The sequence below is a fragment of the Suricata suricatta genome, chromosome 16, assembly GCF_006229205.1.
Source record: "Suricata suricatta isolate VVHF042 chromosome 16, meerkat_22Aug2017_6uvM2_HiC, whole genome shotgun sequence".
Taxonomy (NCBI): Eukaryota; Metazoa; Chordata; class Mammalia; order Carnivora; family Herpestidae; genus Suricata; species Suricata suricatta.
In genome coordinates this window covers 40,281,556-40,300,105 of record NC_043715.1, presented here as the reverse complement: position 1 = coordinate 40,300,105, position 18,550 = coordinate 40,281,556, and the positions used below count along the sequence as shown (strand labels likewise).

Here is an 18,550-nt window from a genome sequence, read left to right as displayed (position 1 = left end):
GACAGGAGCGATGTGGCCACAAGCCAGGAACGCCAGCGGCCGCACACGCGGAAAGAGGCACGGACCAGGTGGCCCCTCGCGCCTCTGGGAGGAGGAGGGTGGGCCTTTCACCCCTGCCTTTCAGCCCAGGACCCAGCTTCGTAACTTCTGACCTGCAGAACCGTGGGAGAATGAACACCTTTCTGTCCTTTCAACTCTCGAGCCCGTGGTGGTTTGTGAGAGCGGCCACGGGAAGCCAGCGCGGACAGCGTCACACGGCCCGCAGCACTCGGACGTGTCCAGGCCGGCCCGCGGCCGTGAGGCCGGGGTGAGCACAGAGGGAGCAGAGCGCGAGGGGAGAGGCTCCCACGCAGGCGCGGGCCTGGGCTGGGGACCGCGGCGGCCCGAGAGGCCCGTGGACGACTGCTCAGGACCGTCCCTCAGAAGGGCGGGAAGCTGAGGCACTTACCCGCTGGCTCCCGTTTCCCGCCAGCTGGCAGTGGCCTGTGTTAGTCGGATTCTCCATAGAACCAGAACCAGAACCAGAACCAGCGACAGAAACAGGACCGATACAATGGATATATTGTAACGAACTGGCGCACGTGAATATGGAGATTGGCTCTGTGAAGTTCCAACATCCGGGGCCGGTGAGCTAGGGGCCCAGAGGAAACCCAGTGTTTCCGCTTAGTTCCAAAGGCAGGAAAAAACTGATGTCCCCACTCAAATAGGCAGGCAGGGGGAATTCCTTCTTACTCATGAGAAGATCCATTTTTTGGTCTATTCAGACCTTCAACTGTTTGGACGAGGCCCATCCGAATGAGGGAGGGCAGACTTCTTTGTTCAGTCTACCCATGGCACACGTTAATCTCATCTGAAAACACTCACAGATACCTCAGAAGTAGTATGACCAAACAGCTGGGCACCTTGTGGCCCCGGTCAAGTTGACACATAGAATTAACCGTCACATTGACCCTCCCTCCACGTCCTGCTAGTGGCCTGCTGTGCCACTGAAAAGTCTGGTCGGTGCCGAGACATTTGAGATGCGACCCAGGCCGTGTGCATGAGACTTCACGGCTGCTGGGCGGAGTCACGCGGGCCCAGAGGAGGCAGCTAAGACACGGAGAGCACCTGCCCCCCGGCTCTGGAGTTTCTGGTTTGGGCACCGGCTGGAATGGGGAACCCAGTGGGAGGGGCAGAGGCAGCGGACGATGCTGGGCCCAGTCAGCGCTGGGTGGGGCTTGCATGTCCAGGCAGGTTGCCCTGGGCATGGCTGAGGCTCCAGAAGCCACCAGAGTAGGTGACACTCGTGGCCTCAGTGGAGGCAGCGCAGCAGAGTGGAGGGGAGAGGGCAGCGTCTGACTGGAGGAGGGGTAGACGTGGTGAAGCGGAGACAACTCCTTCAAGGAGGAGAACCATCAGACAGAGACTTGGAGTAAAAGGAAGACAGATAAACGGATAAGGAAGATGTGGGTGGACCATTCCACAGTCACAGTAAAGGGTGAGCCCGCGCCCTTTGTGACAACACGATGGGCCTGGAGGGTGCTGCGCTAAGTGAAACTAGTCAGACAGAGAAAGATAAGTACCATCTGATTTCACTCACATGTGGAATGTTAGAAACAAACAAAACAAATTAATAAATAAAAAGCAGCATCAGACCTATAAATACGGAGAACAAACTGACGGCTGTAAGAGGGATGGGGGTTGAGGGTGGAGGGTAAAAAGGGTCAGAGTGGGTGGGACACAGGCTTCCAGTTGTGGAATGAGTAAGTCACGGGGATAAAAGGCACCGCGTAGGGAATACAGTCAATGACATTGTCACAGGGATGTGCGGTGACAGATGGTAGCTGTGCTTGTGAGGATCAGAGATGCAGAAGCACTATGTTATACACCTGAAACCAATGTAATGTTGTGTATCAACTATACTCAATAAAAAATTTTTTTATGTTTATTTCTTATTGAGACAGAAACAGAGCATGAGTTGGGGAGGAGCAGAGAGAGAGGGAGACACAGAATCTGAAGCAGGCTCCAGGCTCTGAGCTGTCAGCACAGAGCCCGACATGGGGCTCGAGTCCACGAACCGTGAGATCATGACCTGAGCCAAAGTCAGATGCTTAACTGACTGAGCCACCCAGGCGCCCCTAAAAAATATTTTCAAAAGGGACCTTTAATTTATTTTATCTTTTTAATAGTTTATTGTCAAGTTGGCTTCCATATAACACCCAGTGCTCATCCCCACAAGTGCCCTCCTCCATGCCCATCACCCCCTCCCCCATCAGTCAGCAGTTGGATCTCCATATTCAAGAGCCTCTCATGGTTTGCCTCCCTCCCTCTGCCCAACTATTTTCCCCCTCCCTCTCCCTCATGGTCCTCTGTTAAGTCTCTCCTGTTAGACCTATGAGTGCAAACATATGGTATCTGTCCTCTGCCTGACTTATTTCACTTAGCTTGACAGCCTCAAGGTCCATCCACGTTGCTACAAATGGCCAGATTTCATTCTTTCTCGTTGCCATGTAGTCCTCCATTGTGTATATAAACCACATCTTCTTGATCCATTCATCAGGTGATGGACATTTATGCTCTTTCCATGATTTAGCTATTGTTGACAGTGCTGCTATGAACATTGGGGAACGTGTGCAAAAGTGACATTTTAAAAACAAGATTATCCCATCAGTCGGTCAACAAACATTACCGAGTGCCCAAGGTGTGATAGTCCCTGAGGACATAGCAGTTATCAACACAAACTAGGCTTCTGACCTTGGAGAGTAAATGTGCAATGAAAAATAAATAATTTTAGATATGGATAAGATGCATGAAGAAATACATCAAGACGATGTGATAGAGAGTGACAGGGCTACTTTAGCTGGACTGGTCAGGGAAAGTCTCCCTGAGGAGGTGACCGCAGCACTGGCTGTGGGTGATGAGAAAGACCCAGTTGGGCAGAGAACCGGAGGGAGATGTGCCAGTGCAAAGTCCCTGGGGCAGGTGTTCAAGAGAGAGGAAAGCCGCCATGTGCCTGGGGGGCCAGTGGGGAGAATGAGACCGGACACCGCTGGACCACAGCCCGCAGGGCATGGGAGGCTGTGCATGAGGCGAGGTGAGCTGAGCTGCCATGTGGAGCTGTTGGGGCTTTCGAAGCCGGGATTGACATGACCTGATTCACATTTAAATGTCAAAAAAATATTTTAACATTTATTTATCTTTGAGAGAGAGAGAGACAGATCATGAGAAGGGGAGGGGCAGAGAGAGAGGGAGACACAGAATCGGAAGCAGGCTCCAGGCTCCGAGCTGTCCGCACAGAGCCCGACGCGGGGCTCAAACCCACGAACTGTGAGATCATGCACTGAGCCGAAGTCGGACGCTCGACCAGCTGAGCCACCCAGGCACCCATGATTTACGTTTTTTAAAGGTCACTCTGGGTCTCCTGGAGAGAATGGACCCAAGGAAGGCAAGAGTGAAGGCAGGGAGGCGGGGGGTCGGAAAGCGCAGTCTGCAGGGACAGGCCTGTCTGGATCTTCAGCTGTAGTCACATTAGGATTAAGACGGTACACAGAAGGACATGATTGCCATTTGTAGGATCATTGTGCTGCAGCAGTGATGTAAGGTGTCGTATTCAACAGAGTAGAAACTTGCTAATTGCCTCGCACCAGTTCGCAGGCATGCATTCTATCAGATGTGCGTTGTTAGCAGGTCTTGTACCTGTTTAAGAGGACTCTGTCAGTTAATTAGCTCTTGTGAGTGGGTCCTGGAAAACATGCCTTTAACAGAGGTCAACTTTTCACGGATTCGCCAGTGACGGCAGTGGAGTTTTCAGAGTGGGAGCGCTTCCCCCAGCACGAGTGAAAAGCCCGCTTGGTTGGGGGGAAGACCGGTGCCGGGAGCCAGTAGTCCCGGCCGTCCGCCCCTCCCCACGTGGCCCCAGAGGACTGACTGGAAGGAGAGTGTAAGCTGGTCTGCTGCTGGCCTGGAGGTGGCTGTCGTCACCTCATGCCCATGGGCAGGGGCGGAGGGAGGAGGTGGTGAGGCCAGCGGACCAGACGAGTGCTTTGGGAAGGGGCTGGCTGGAGACCAGCGCTCCCAGAAAGATGGGAGAATTATGCAAGACACTAGCGACCAGGGGCAAGCTTCTGGAATGTGCCATTTAGTCTCTGGATTTGGGGGGTTGTGCATTCATGCAAGTTCAGCATGGGATAACTCGGTGTGAAGAGCCCGGACCACTGCCCCTTGCCTGACTCTGGACGCTTATGGCTTACGGCAGGTTTCCTGCTGCCCGCCGCGAGCAACGGATACAGTCAAACCGAAGAAAAGTCTCCGCTTTACCTTCGTGGGCCTCAGTTTCTTCAGCTGCCAAATGGGAACAATTACTGATCTGCAGTTCCAAGAGGACTCAGGGGAGGGAAGAGCGGGGTGGGTGCACCAATTCGGAGGAAGCCTGAGGAGGGCCTGGGCTAACGGAAGGCGGCCAGGTGCGGAAGGACCAATGTATGACCCCACTTACGAGAGGGTCCTGGAACAGGCCGATCCGCAGACACCGACGGCGGGCCAGGGTACAGAGGCTCTGTCTGGGATGATAGAAAGCATTCCCGAGATAGGTAGTAGCAGGTTTGCACAACAATGTGAATGTCCGTACTTTGCCACTGAACTGTATGCTTAGAAATGGCTAAAACGATACATTTTATGTTATGTGTATTTCACTGCAACACTTAACAAACAGCACCTGCCTATGAAACGGAATGGGGCTCCTGGGGCTGCTGTGGGCACGGGGAGGAGGAAGACTGCTGAGTGGATGACTTTGGGAAAGGATGTAGATGAAAGCAGAACGATATCCCACATACTCCTAAATTATCTGTGAATATTTTCTTTATAAGGTTTTATATAATTTTATACCTGAGTGTTGTGATAGCAGTTGCTTAGTGTTATTCCATGAACATTTTCTCCTATCTCTTAGAAACTTTTTTTTTAATGTTTATTTATTTTTTTGAGAGAGAGAGCATGAGTGGCGGAGGGTCAGAGAGAGAGCGAGACACAGAATCGGAAGCAGGCTCCAGGCTCTGAGCTGTCAGCACAGAGCCGGATGTGGGCCTCTAACTCACAAACCACAATATCATGATCTGAGTCGAAGTCGGCCACTTAACTGACTGAGCCACCCGGGCGCCCCCTCTAGAAACTGTACAAAGCACTGTGACTGCCATTCCTATTCTATCGAATGCCATAAAGCACTTGACCCATCCCAAATGCTGGCTATTTAAATCCTTCACAATTTTTTGCATTGTAAACAACACTGTGGTTGACATCTCTGTGCATAAATCTATCTATACCCTGATCACTTCCCTGAGTAGATTTGTGGAAGTAAGTATGCGTGGGCATCGCATTGAGCCCTCTCAGAGGCTGCCCTATGGCAGCAGGTGGATTCCCAGAAAAGACCGCACCTTTGGCACCTCCCTCAGTGCCCAGCCCACTTCCGGTGTCCCAGCCCTGCTGACCCCACGAGGGGAAATGGGTTATCCTGACTTTATGTGTGTCGGCCCCGCGGGAGGGGCTGCCGGTCCCAAGAGTGGCCATCATTGGTCTCCGGGGACACCGAGCTCGGTAAGTAGGGACCGTGAAGGTGGGATGGGGGGGCAGATGTGAGGCCACCCCAAGCAGGACCGCAGCCAGCGCTCCAGCCCTGCTTCCCATGAGGTGGGCGGAGGGAATGTCTGCCGTCCAGCAAGGGTCATTTTTTAAATATTTTATTTATGTTTGGGAGAGCGCAAGTCTGGGAGGGGTAGAGAGAGCGGAACAGAGGGTCCCAAGTGGGCTCCGCACTGATAAGCCTGTCTGCGCAGAGCCTGGTGTGGGGCTCGAACTCATGACCCGCGAGATCATGACCTCAGCCAAAGTGGGACGCTCAGCTGACGGAACCACCCAGTTGCCCCAGCAAGTGTCATCTTTGCCAAGTGCCTTGTGGCTCCTAAGGATGCAAAGGGGGACAGATTCTTCTGGGGTGTGGAGGAGGGGCAGACGCAGGTTTGGACAGTGGGCATCACCACCACTGCCCTCAGCAGTGACCCCACCTGGGACGAGAAGAGGCACCTGGCTCTGGGCCCCACTCTGCCACCTCCCTCCAGGTGGCCTCCGCCACATGTCTGAACCTCAGTGTGCCCCTCTCCCCGTCGGTAATGGGGGGCTAATCGTGCTTATCTCCAGGGCTTGCAGTGAGAGTTAAGCTTATGGAAGTCAAAGCTCCAGGCCTACCCTAGTGTGACTGGCCCTCCCCCGTCACTCACAGGACAAGCAGACCTTCCTTCTCCAGCGGGGCTGGGGGGGCCCTCTGTCCCCAGTCATCGGCAGGGTGGGCACAGAGGTGGTGTCTGCAGTGCCCACTTGGGGAGGGCCTCCTGGAAGCTCATTTCCAAGATGGTCCGGAGAGCTCTGCTTCTGCCTCCCCCGTGTCCCTCAGCGGCCGCCCACCGCGCCCCCAAATGTCAGCTCTGCAGAGTCCCCGCCGCGGTTGAGGCCTTTGCTTTCTTGGTGCTCATTTTTAGCAAGCAGACCCTCATCCTTAATATATTCAGCAGACATCTGATGATTGTGATAACCCCGATGGGTGGTGAGCAGGGCAAATTAGCTAAAAGATGATTGATTTTTTACGCGCAATTTTATCTTCAACCTTTCCTAGCAACGTGCAATACCAGAGTAATAATTTCTTCTCCCAGGTACTTGCCAGTATCGAGATTGCACATCTATTTACGGTTGCCTGGAAGCCCGATAATTACAATACAGTCCAAGTGCCCATTTTCTTTCCTTGACGACAAATAGGGATCAATCGAATTTTAAATGACGGCTCCGGGGCGCGCTCCCAATCGTGACCTTTGTAAATGATGAGAGCTCACCCCTGTTGCTGTCTGCCCAGAAAGAGCGAGTGGGCAGAACTTTCTAACTGGCATTTAACCTGGATGTGGGCCAAAGATATGTCAGGAAAATCCGGCCAGGAGCTGCCTGCAGAGAGAGGTCGTGTGGACTCTCGGCCCCGGGGACACTTCCGGTGTGTGCCCGCACACCTGCTCTCCTTTGTCTGAGTCCCGGCTTCTGTGGGTGTCTGTTCGCTTCAGGGCCCGCGAGCAGAGCCGCCTCCAGCACACCCCCCGGGCCGAACTCAGCTCATCCCCGGAACTTTAGACCTGTAGATAGGTAAAAATTGTTACCTGCCGGAAAGAAGTTTCTTTTCTTTCCTTTTCTTTCTCTTTCTTTCCTTCCTTCCTCCCTCCCTTCTCTCTCTTTCCCTTCCTTCCTCACTTCATTCCTTCTTTCCTCCCTTCCTCCTTCCTCCCCTCTCTTTCTCTCTCTCTCTCTTTCTCTCTCCCTCTTCCTTCCTTCCTTTTTTTTTCTTTCCATCACGATTTGGTTACAAATGCTAAGCTTTCCATCCCAAAGCCTGAGGAAGCCGCAAGGTAAATAGTGTTCTTCCTGAGGAGGCCAGACGGGCCTTGCCTGGGGTTTCCATCTGATGCCCCACGTCACCCCCAGAGTCCAGGGCCACTGAGTCAGAGCCAGCTGCGGTGTGTTTAAGCCACCCAAGGCCCCTGGAGCTGCTTAGGACAGCCGGCTGAAGGCCAGCCATAACGCCCCCCAGGACCCCAGGCCTTCTGCATTTCAGGGGTGAGCAGTCCATCCAGAAGGCTGCTCTCACCCACCCCTTGATGGCAATGAAAGGCCGCTGGGGACAGTAAGAAGGTGTCGTCCTGTTTGGGTATCCACCCATCTCCGTGTCTTGAACCACTGCTGTGAGGAATGACCTTTGTGGTCAGCGTGCTGACTGTGTCACTGAGGTTACTGCTGTCGGCCTGTCCAGGGTCTTATTCTAGGCAGTAGTGATGTGTTTCCATCTGGGCAGTGGCCTTCAGGCTGTGTCCACGCACAGTCTTGGGTTCTTTGGGAATCCCTTAGCCTGGTCGCGGCGCCCGCTGCTTCTCCCGTGTGCCCGCCTTCCCTGCTCTGGCCAGGGCCGCCTCCCTCCGGCACCGGCGCATCAGCTGCTCCCCGTGTGATGCCCCAGGACATCACCACCTCTGCTCCTCCCTTGTCCCCGTCCGCCCAGCCTCACCTCTGTGCCGGCTCCCCTGAGCCCTCCTGCCAGCAGGTAAGGTGCCACCCTGCCAGGGCTCAGCACCTCGCCTGTCCCCGCCGGCCGAGCCCCGGCTGTGTCTGTACAGACACTGCGGCTCCCCCGCGTCCACGCCCCTGCCGGCTGCGAGACGTGTCCTCGGCTCTCAGACACCTGGCGTCCCAGGACGTGCAGGGGGAACCTGGCGAGGGGGTAAGCTGGCAGATCGGCCTTGTCCCCGTGGCTGGCCTGCCTGCGGCTCAGCCGCTGACGGAATTCTTAACGGAAGCGCCGATGTCCCCAGAAGTGAAAGCCATCATCAGGAGTTTAAGATTTAAATCACATGAAAAGTGCGACTCGAACCCCTGTTTGGGCCTGCCGCGGAAGTCTCTGGAAGGTGCGCGCCGAGGCGGTGCGCCCCGCCGTGGTCACGGGTGCACGCGTGTTGGGAGTCGTACAGCCACGTGCAAGGGAATGTGGAGGACCACGTTCTCTCTTTGCCACAGATGCAGAAACGGGGCCGGTTGCGCTGGAGCAAAGACAAAAGGCCGAGCAGCAGCGCCCGCCCTGGAAGGGGGTGATGGGCTGAGGTCACCGCAGCCATTTCCCGGGGGGGACAGCCGCGTGCGCACGCGTGAGCACAGGCTTCCCTCCAGGCCCCGTGCCTGAGCGTCGTGTTGGCTTCTGAAACGCAGTGAACGCCGGGCACGTGTGTCCTTTGTCCTCTCCCTTTACTTGTAGAACAAGAGGAGGTAATCTCAGAGGTTCGGCTCTCCGGTTGTCATAATTGACTTTAAAGGATAAATTCCAGCAGGCCCCCGAATGGGAATGCGGCATATTGCAAGATCTTTCTGTGGCAGCACATTCAAGGACTACAGTTCCAAGCAATCGATTTCATTCCCAAACACCGCGTCAAGTTGCAGTCATCCCATTGGTGTCACGTGTCTCTGGGCTCTCACATGTGTCCCCGGGCCCAGCAGCAGATCGGAGCCTGGAGCTGGAACCCAGGGCACTGGCGTCCCCGAGCCCCTGCCCTCATCGGGCACGAGTCCCCCACGCTCTGTGAGACGGGCTGTCTTGACATCTCTTCTGCATCTCTATTTGCAGTTTCCTTTCTGTTCGCTCCCTGAAGGGCAGCGACTTTCCCGATGTTGGTATGGTTTACTTTCCCACTGTTAGCGTGTGTACAGGGAAGTGTTTTCGGAGATGCTTACCTTAGTGTCATGTTTGCGGATGGTGTGAGGCAGTAGGATTGAGGTGAGAACTCCAGGGCGAGCTCTCGTGCTCCGGGAGCGAAGGGCGCGCATGGTAGGCGCACGAGGTCTGGTAACTGATCCCGCCGCAGGCACCTTGTGTCTCTCGCATTTCACCTTTGTCTTGGCACAGACGGTGTCAGTGATTATCCTGATTAGAATGATGGCCCCCATTTTGAAAATGTGGCATCTGCACTTTCTAAAGTCGCTGTTTAGTCTCCGTGGTAATGTCATTTTTTGCAGACTTCTGCTGATCGTACAGACACCCAGAAAACACAAGTGAGAGACAGGAGTCTGCTCCCGGGCAGAAAGGGTTATCCCCACTTCCGGCATCTTCTGGGACAGTCAGGAACCTGTGTCTATAAATGATGAATGTTTGATTGGGAACTGGTTCCTTTCCTAAATCCTTTTCTGACTCGTTATGTTAAGAAAGGGGAAAAGTAGCAGCTAAGTGCCCCCAAGATTCTGGAACAATTGATTCTTGTAGCCAAGTCAATATAATGGAGTCTCATGTCCAGACCCCCTGGCGTGGGCAAAACCAGCAGGTGCTTTTGTAAATGAGAATTTAGCCACAACAAGAGAAGTGCACGGGCTCATTTCCCACTGTGTGTTCCATGAAACACGGGAGTCGGCGAAGGGCGGTTGGTTCTAGGATGAAAGCGTTTCTTCATCAGGGGAGTGTGGGGAAGCCCCGGGCCACACCACGTAAAACCGTGTTCTGTACTGCTCTGGCCGGTCCTGCTTCACACCCCGGCCCCTCTCCTCTGGACAAATGCACCAGGCCCCAGCTGGCACCCTGTTGCTCCTTTGTCCCCAAGAACCCATTCCTCATACACAGCCCGAAGGGCTCTGTAGAAAGTGATTTGGCAAGTCACCCACCGCCGTTGGCTTCCTACTGCGTTCGGAGCAGACCGCCTCCGGCCTGCCCTGGCCCTGCCTCTCTTGTCCCGCGAGCCTCCTCCCCGGAGGCTTCAGCCATCCGGGCCCCTTCCAGTCCTTGAAGCTCCTCAAGCCTTTTCCTACTTCAGGGCCTTTGCACTTCCTGTGTTTCCTGCCTGGAAACTTCTTGCCTCTGATTTCACACCTGTCTTCTCCTTGTCATTTTGGTCACAGTTTAAAACCACCTGTGAGACGTGCTTTTCCCTCATCACAGACTCTGTCGCGGCCCCCAGCACCTATTTCTTTGTATACCATTGACCTTGATTCACTTCTTGATAGCACTCGTTGTCCTCTGAAATCATCTTGTTTATTTATTGCTTTATTATTTCTCCCTGCCTGGAGGTGAATCTCTCGAGGACAGATCGGTGGCCTGCTCTGTCTCATTTACACTGGCCCCATATGTTTAGAACCATGCCCGTGACTTGGAAGACTACAAATACTTGAGTAACAGTGTGGACTGCAGGCACATGTTTATGCACCATGAGGTGCAGGCCACAGGCACTTACTGATGTGTGCTGTGCACCTCGACCATGGCGGCGGCCCCTGGCCCAGGTGAAAGCCACACTGTTTGAATGTGTTCAGTGTTTAGAAGATGGATTAGAATCAAAGGATTCAGGGGGCGCCTGGGTGGCTCAGTCGATTAAGTGTCTGACTTCGGCTCAGGTCCTGATCTCATAGTTCGTAGATTTGAGCCCCACATCGGGCTCTGTGCTGACAGCTCAGAGCCTGGAGCCTGCCTCAGATTCTGTGCCTCCCTCTCTCTCTGCGCCTCCCCCACTCGCTTGTGCATGTGCACGCTCTCTCTTTCTCTCTCTCAAAATAAAGATATTAAAAAAAAGAATCAAAGGATTCAGGGCACTTGGGTGGCTCTGTCAGTTGAGAGTCTGACTCTTGATTTCAGCTCAGGTCATGATCTCACCGTCCTGGGATTGAGCCCCACGTTGGGCTCTGTGCTGAGCTTGGAGCCTGCTTATGGTTCTCTCTCGCTCTCCTTCTGTCCCTCCACCCCTGACACATGGGCATGCACTCACTCTCTCACTCTCTCTCTCTCTTTCTTAAAAAAAAAATCAGTGGGCTCACAGCTACAAAGTGTTCTGCAGGTCTCACCTCAGAGCACCAGATCAGGTGGCCCTCCAGGTACCTGGGTCTGATCACAGATGTCCTGTCCTGCTGTTTCTCCTGCAGGAAGGGTCCTTTCTGGGTGACGGGGCCTCAAGTGGATCTTGTCTCTGGGGTTTTTCTCCCACTCCCTCTGCTCCTCCCGTGCCTGTAGGCATGAGCCCACCTCACCCAAGTGGACTAAGGGGATCAGGAACGTGTGTCCTGGACAGGGAGTACTGGTTGAGGGGAGCAGGCCCAGGGCCCTTGGCTTGGCTACTTCTGCTCTACCAGGAGTCACCAGCTTTCCCAAGCTGCTGTATCCCCAAGCCTAGAAGCATCTTCTGGTCTGAGGCCTCCCCCTTGGTCAATGTGCTATGTCAGCGAGGTTGATGGGATTGGCAACAGTGGCGTTGGAGTCCTAGGATTCTGGATCATCAGGAGGCGCAAAGTGATGGCAACCTCCCGTCCAAAGCCAGGACCCCACCTCTGTAGGTGATGGGGCTGGCCTCATCCAGAGGATGCCAGCCTGCCTCCTGGCCCCCGCCCGACCCCTGCCCATCCGCCTGCAACCTGCCGTCATCCACCCCCCCATGCTCTGTGCGGCCCCTCTGGCCTCCTGCTTCCTTCCTTTCCTGGACTTCCAGAATCATCATTCACCAGCCGGGGATGGCTGGTTTGTCCTTTCTCCTCGTTTCTTACCTCCCATGCCAAGTTCCAGGCCATTCCCTCATCCATCTCTCTGCCATCTCTCTTGCTTGGCCGAGCCCCACACGGTAGCCAGAGAAGGCGGGGCAAGTTATGACTAAAGTCAGAATATCCTGTTCATCTATAGAAGGGACGTTTCTCTTCTAGCCACACTCTCCAGAAGCATTTTTTTTTTTAATGTTTACAACCACCAGGCTGTGAAACAGGACCTCGGACAGGGCCAACACATCCCCGAAAGAGACCCTACTTGTCTGTACTGTGGTGTGAGAGCCAGTTCTTTAGCTTGTGAGGAATATGGATTGATGGACACATTGATTGGCTGAAAGCCCAACAGGAAGGTGTGGGCGTGGATGTCCTTATTCCTGCAGAGAAGCACGTTTCAGGACGGTCACCAGTGCCAGGTGCAGGGGAAATGACTTCAAAAACGCACATGGTCCCCTGTGGTGTCAGCTCTTTCTCTGTGGGTGTGTAGATCTCTCGGGGATTGGGCTCTGACGTAGATGTCAATAAATGGTGTCTTTGACTCGAGAGTGGCTCAGAAATGAGACCTGGATTTTGGGTGGCAGTGTCACATCACTAGCAGAGGCTCCCACTAGGCCTTTTTGTACCTCTAAGCACATGAGACTCCCCGGCAAAGGAACCCCTACTGAAGTTGAATTCATGACCATAAATTGCAAAGCACAATGGGGGAGAGTCTGCTGCAGCAAACAGAAGAACTGGCATTCCAAGAACCAGAAATAGTGGGCCAATCAGAAAGAGATTCTAAAATATGTCCAAAATAGAGATGGTTGAAGATGGATCACTACTTTTTTCTCTGCCTGAAACCAATTGGAAAATTTACGAAAGAGAATCGAAGAGGGAAGGCAGTCAACAGTTTAAATGAAACAGCGACAAGAATTTTAATTAGAAATTCCAGCCTCCACCTACTGACACTCACCCCTTTCATTCTGTTCCCTGTTCCTCTTGGTGATCCAGGCTCTATGAAGCCAGCTTGTAATCCAGGGCAGCGATCAGGGCGATATGGTCTAGCCTTTATTTAAGACTCCCAAACCAATATGTCTTGTCAGACAAAAAGATAAGAATTTATTTCTCAGGGATTGATAGAACAGGTACGAGTTTCCTGTTTGTTCAGTCAGAGCAAAGTACATGGCTATGTATGTTTTCACCTTCACTCTCTCCAGCAGCCAGACCCTTCATTTCCCTGGGATGCTATCCATAACAGAACTTGCTTGTTGCCATGGATTTCTGCTATCAAGTTGTTGGGGGTTTTTTCCTTGCCTTTTCCAAGACTTGAGCAAAGCCAGTGTAGCTGAAAAAGAAGTGAGTTATTTTTAGTTCTTTGAATGGTTTTTCATGAATCTTTCCATCCTTTGGTCTAAGGCCACTGGGCCATCAAAGACATTTTAATATTAAGGTTGGAAAAGGAGAAGCGTCTTCGCCGGGCCGCTTGCCTGCAGGCCTGGCCACTCCCAGCTAGAACCCTGGGCGCTCCCTTGCTCTCATTTGCTGGGTCCTTGCAAGGAACACATTGCTTTGCAGACCCTCCAAAGGTACTTCAGGCTTAACAACATTTAAACAGAGACTTCTGGATTCTTCTCTTCACTGGGGAGGGAGGGCTACCAGCGCCAGGAGCCCTGGAGGCCCTCTCCCAACCATCCTTCCCCCCAGCCACACCCCCACCACTTCATTTCTATTTGTCAGTAAGTTGCAGAGGGAAAAGACACGGAGGAACCTCAGAGGCATACTTCAAGGGAAAGAAGACAATCTAAAAAAGTTACACACCGTATGTTTCCAACTGGATGGCATTTTGGAAAGGGCGGAGGTCTACTGAGCGTGAGAGGATCAGTGATTTTCAGGCATCGGGACTCGGGGGGGATGAGTAAGTGGAGAACATGGGTTTTTAGGGCCCTGAGACTGGTTTGCATGATGCTGTCATGCTGAAAACATGTGAAAACCCATCAAACAAGGTACAGCACAGAATGAAACCTAATATATTCTATGTAGCTGTTAATTAATAATAATGTATCAACATTGGCTCCTCAGTTGCACAAATGCATTGCAGTAATGCAAGATGTCAACGCTGGGGGAGACCGTGTGGGAGTGAGGGAATAGATAAAGACTCTCAGTACTTTCTGCTTAATTTTTCTGCAAAGCAATTATTGCTCTAAAAGTAAAGTTTGTTAATTTATAAAGAAGACTCTTAAGGACCAAGGGCCTCCCAGAGTTTGCCTTCTAGCTGAAGTCCAAGGCAGTTTTGGAACATTCCACGTGGACTGCTAGCATCAACCCAGAACAAGAGTGTCGCAGGATTCTGTCATGCTTGCCAAACCAACTTTAAACTCTAGTGATAAAGAATATACATTTCCCATCAATTCGCCCGTCCTGCAGGCTGTAGGTTTGACCCGATGCCAGCAGTGGAAGCAGCGCTCACCCCGTCCCTGACCTCACTCAGCCAGGCCCCTGAGGTGTGCACGTCTTTGGAAGCCTCGCTCGGTAGCCTTCTCCCATGCTGCTGTGGGGTCAAGGCAGCCCAGACCTGTCATGGAGATGGCGAATGGAAAGCTCCTAGTCCTCTGACGACAGACTGGTCATTGTCCTTCCTGATCTCAGCCCGCTCCTCTGTAGAGAGAGGGTGACATCCGGCCAGCTCCAAGGAGTATTGCTGTGACAGTAAAGTGACTATCTTTTCTGAGTGATGGGGAACCCATGCAAGCTTGCTCCTGGAGCTAAGGGGTGGCCTCCCACCTCTCCCGTTAGGTGCACCTGGGAGGCTTGGCTTTGCTTGGTCCCCACTAGATTACCGGTCTTTTGAAGAGGATCAGAGGACAGGAGCCTTTTCCTTTTCCTTGTGTTAGTTTGACCAATGACAATCCACAGTGCCCTAGCCAGTCTGGGACCACACAGGAGCTCAGGTCCAAGACCGGGGTGGGGCCGTGGTCTGCCTTGCTCAGCCTTTCCTCTAGCCTCTAGGAAAACACAAGTGGATGGGGCGCCTGGGTGCCTCAGTGAGCTAACCATCCAACTTTGGCTCAGGTCGTGATCCCACAATTCATGGGTTGGAGCCCCACATCTGGCTCTGGGCTGACAACTTGGAGCCTGGAGCCTGCTTCGGATTCTGTGTCTCCCTCTCTCTGCTCCTCCCCAAATTGTTCTCTCTCTCTCTTTCTCTCTCTCAAAAATAAACATTTAAAAAAGCCTCAAACTGGGCGCCTGGGGGGCTCAGTCGGTTAAGCGTCTGACTTCGGCTCAGGTCATCATCTCACAGCAGGTGAGTTCAAGCCCCACATCAGGCTCTGTGCTGACAGCTCAGAGCCTGGAGCCTGCTTTGGATTCTGTCTCTATCTCTCTCTCTCTCAAATATAAATAAACATTAAAAAAATAAAAAAAAATTAAGAAAAAGAAAACATAGCTCGTCCACTTCATTTTATCTGTTTTGTAATTCAGAGATTCTCTGATTACTTTAAACGCACTAACACTAATCTACTGCCACGTGTCCTCGTCTAAGGTTTCAAGGACATTTTCAGGGAAGACCGTGCGAAGCAGGAGGCATGCGCAAAAGGATCGGGGAGCTAAGCCAGGGGAGCCGCGGGAAGGCCGGTCTCTGAAGCGCCCAGAAGCGCACCTGCGGGGCCGCCCCAGACCTGCGGGGCCTCGGAGCCGCTCAGCCCCACAGCCCGGGACAGAGGACCCGACTAACCCCGGGCCGAGCCGCAGACAAGCACAGGGAAGGAGGGCGGCCGCACCGGCAGCCTGACCAGTGCGACGCCCCACCGCAGCCCACGCGTCCGGGCGGCCTCTGTCCAGCGGGAGCCGCTCCTAGCGCGGCAGCTGAGTGGCAGAGTGACCGTAGGCAATGATTGTTTCTCCAGCATCATATCAAACTTTAAAAAATTCTAAAAATAATGTTTTAAGTAGAGGTTTTATTTTCATTCGTTTGAGATTAAAAAAATTTTTACCATTTATTTTTGAGGGACAGAGCATGAGCATGGGAGGGTCAGAGAGAGAGGAAGACACAGAATCCAAAGCAGGCTCCAGGCTCTGAGCTGTCAGCACAGAGCCCCATGCGGGACTGGAACGCACGAACTGTGAGATCATGACCTGAGGCGAAGTTGGATGCTTAACTGGCTGAGCCACCCAGGCGCCCCAGTTTGAGACTTTAAAAAAAAAATGTTTATTTATTCTTGAGAGAGAGAAAATGAACGAGTGGGGGAGGGGCAGAGAGGGGAGACACAGAACCGGAAGCAGGCTTCAGACTCCAAGCTGTCAGCACAGAGCCCGGTGCAGGGCTCCAACCCACCAACTGCGAGATGACCTGAGCCGAAATCAGACGCTTAACCAGCTGAGCCACCCAGGGGCCCCTTGATTAGTCTGAGACTTACAGAAAAGCTGGGAAGGTAGGACAGAGTTCCCATATGCCCCGCACCCGGGTTCCCGTTACTGACATCTTGCCTCGGTGTGGTACGTTTGTCACAATGAAGCACATACTTTGTTCACTTGGCCTCATTTTTACCTAATGTCCTGTTCTGTTTTGTCTTCTGTTCCAGGATCCCAGTCAGGACACCGAGTGACATTCAGCTGTCCTATCTCTTTGGGCTCCACCTGCCTGTGACAATTTCTCTGACTTGCCTTGTTCCTGATGACTTGAACAGGTCAAGTATTCTGGAGAACGTCCCTTCATTGGACCTTGTCAGATGGTTTTCTCACGGTCAGACGTGTGGGTTTGGGGAGGAGGGCCACAGAGGTGAGGTGCGTGCTCATTACTCCCTACCAGGGGTACAAGCCATCCCCGACCTTGGTCACCTGATGGAGGGTGTTTGTCAGGCTTCCCCGTGTAAACTTACTCCCCCAAACTTTCCATATGTGCTTTGTGGAAGGACGTCGTGATGCTTGAGGGGTGGGCAGGGAGGCCCTCCTTGCGAAGGCAGACTACGTGCGTAAGTTATTTGGAAATCTTCTGCATAGACGTGTGTTGATTCTACTCCACTTATTTAATCAACAATTTATTTGCATTATATGGACTCATGTGGGCTCAATAATTATATGGATTCACGCAGTATGAACATTTTATTGTGCTTTGACTCTTAATCTAATACTATGCTGTTTAGTTGTTGGTCAGATTATGCCAGCCTTGCCACCTTCTCAGTGGGTTCCTAGCTTCCCCACTGTGCCTTTCCGGGCTTCTCCTTACCCTGAGGCACCGTAGAACGATCCAGGCTCCTTTTGCATTTCTCAGGCCTAGGGTCAGCCATTTCTCCTAAGAACCCTAGTGCCTTTTTATTGGAGGATGATGTTCCAAACTAAGGTCTGGGCAATAGGTGCATTCATTGCTCCTGGGGTCTGTTCCTTTTGGTCCCTCTCAGATGGCACACAAGCAAACGTACGTGTGCATACGACTGTGTGTCTGCACCCATTGTAGATACCTCAGTAGGTAGCCAGATGTGTCTGTATTAAGCTGAACACGGGTCATACTGATGTCTTCAGCTTTGATGTGCTACACATGGGTTGTTGGAGCTCCCTCCCCTCGCTCGTCTGTGAACTCCCACTCTAGAGGTGAAAGCACCTGGCACTGACCATCCACTGCCCATTGATTTAATTGTTTGTCTATAGTGGCCCCGTTCCCCAGGGGAAATGCTGTCTCTGCTAGAGTTCTGTACCCACGCATGGTTCCCTTTGCCTTCTGTCTTCAGGCTTCACTCATTTCCAGAGTGACGAAGGTCAGCACCCCCTTCAGTTCTGTCATACCTTGTAATACAATTAAATTCGTTTATCATTATTTGCATTCCATTCTGAGAGTCTCCAAACACCTAAGGGATTTTTTAAAAAAGAATCCATACAAACTATAGTTCGTTCTGTGTGCCATGACATTCTATGGGTTTGACACACACATGGTGTCATCTGTCCACCACACAGATTCATACAGAAGAATTTCACCTCCTCAAAATATACCGCCTGTGTTCACCTGCTGGCCTCCTGCCTTCATGACCACCTCCCCGCCACGTGTGGGTCTCTGTGCCAACTCTGCGGTTTTGCCTTTTCCAATATGTCATATGAATGGAGTCATATAATATGTGGCCTTTTCAGACTGGCTTCTTTCATTTAGTCATACACACTTAACATTTATTCATGTGTTTACATGTTTAATTTCTATCACTCAATAATATTCCACTGACTAGGTCTACTACTGTTTGGCCCTTCACTTATTTTATTTTATTTTTTTATGTTTACTTATTTATTTTGAGAGAGTGAAAGAGAACCAGCAGGGGAGGGGCAGAGAGAGGGGGGGACAGAGGGTCTGAAGCAATCCCTGTACTAATAGCAGAGAGTCCGTTGAGGGGCTCGAACCCATGAATTGTGAAATCACGGCCTGAGTGGAAGTCAGATGCTTAACCCACAGAGCCACCCAGGTGCCCCTGTCCCTTCTCTGATTGGTGAACATCTTGGTTGCTCCCAGTTTGAAGAGACTATGAATTAATCTACTATAACTATTCAC

At 52.4% G+C, this 18,550-nt stretch overlaps 1 protein-coding gene across 1 annotated transcript in view; it reads left to right on the top strand.

Moving 5' to 3' along the window:
* The window catches only part of LOC115280323, a 214,548-nt gene extending 196,715 nt beyond the window's left edge, over nucleotides 1–17,833 (top strand). The window contains exon 12 of the mRNA XM_029925145.1: nucleotides 16,605–17,833. The gene's annotated coding sequence lies outside the window, so the exon portion shown is untranslated. The remainder of the gene's footprint in view (nucleotides 1–16,604) is intronic.
* The last annotated feature ends 717 nt before the right edge of the window (nucleotides 17,834–18,550 follow it).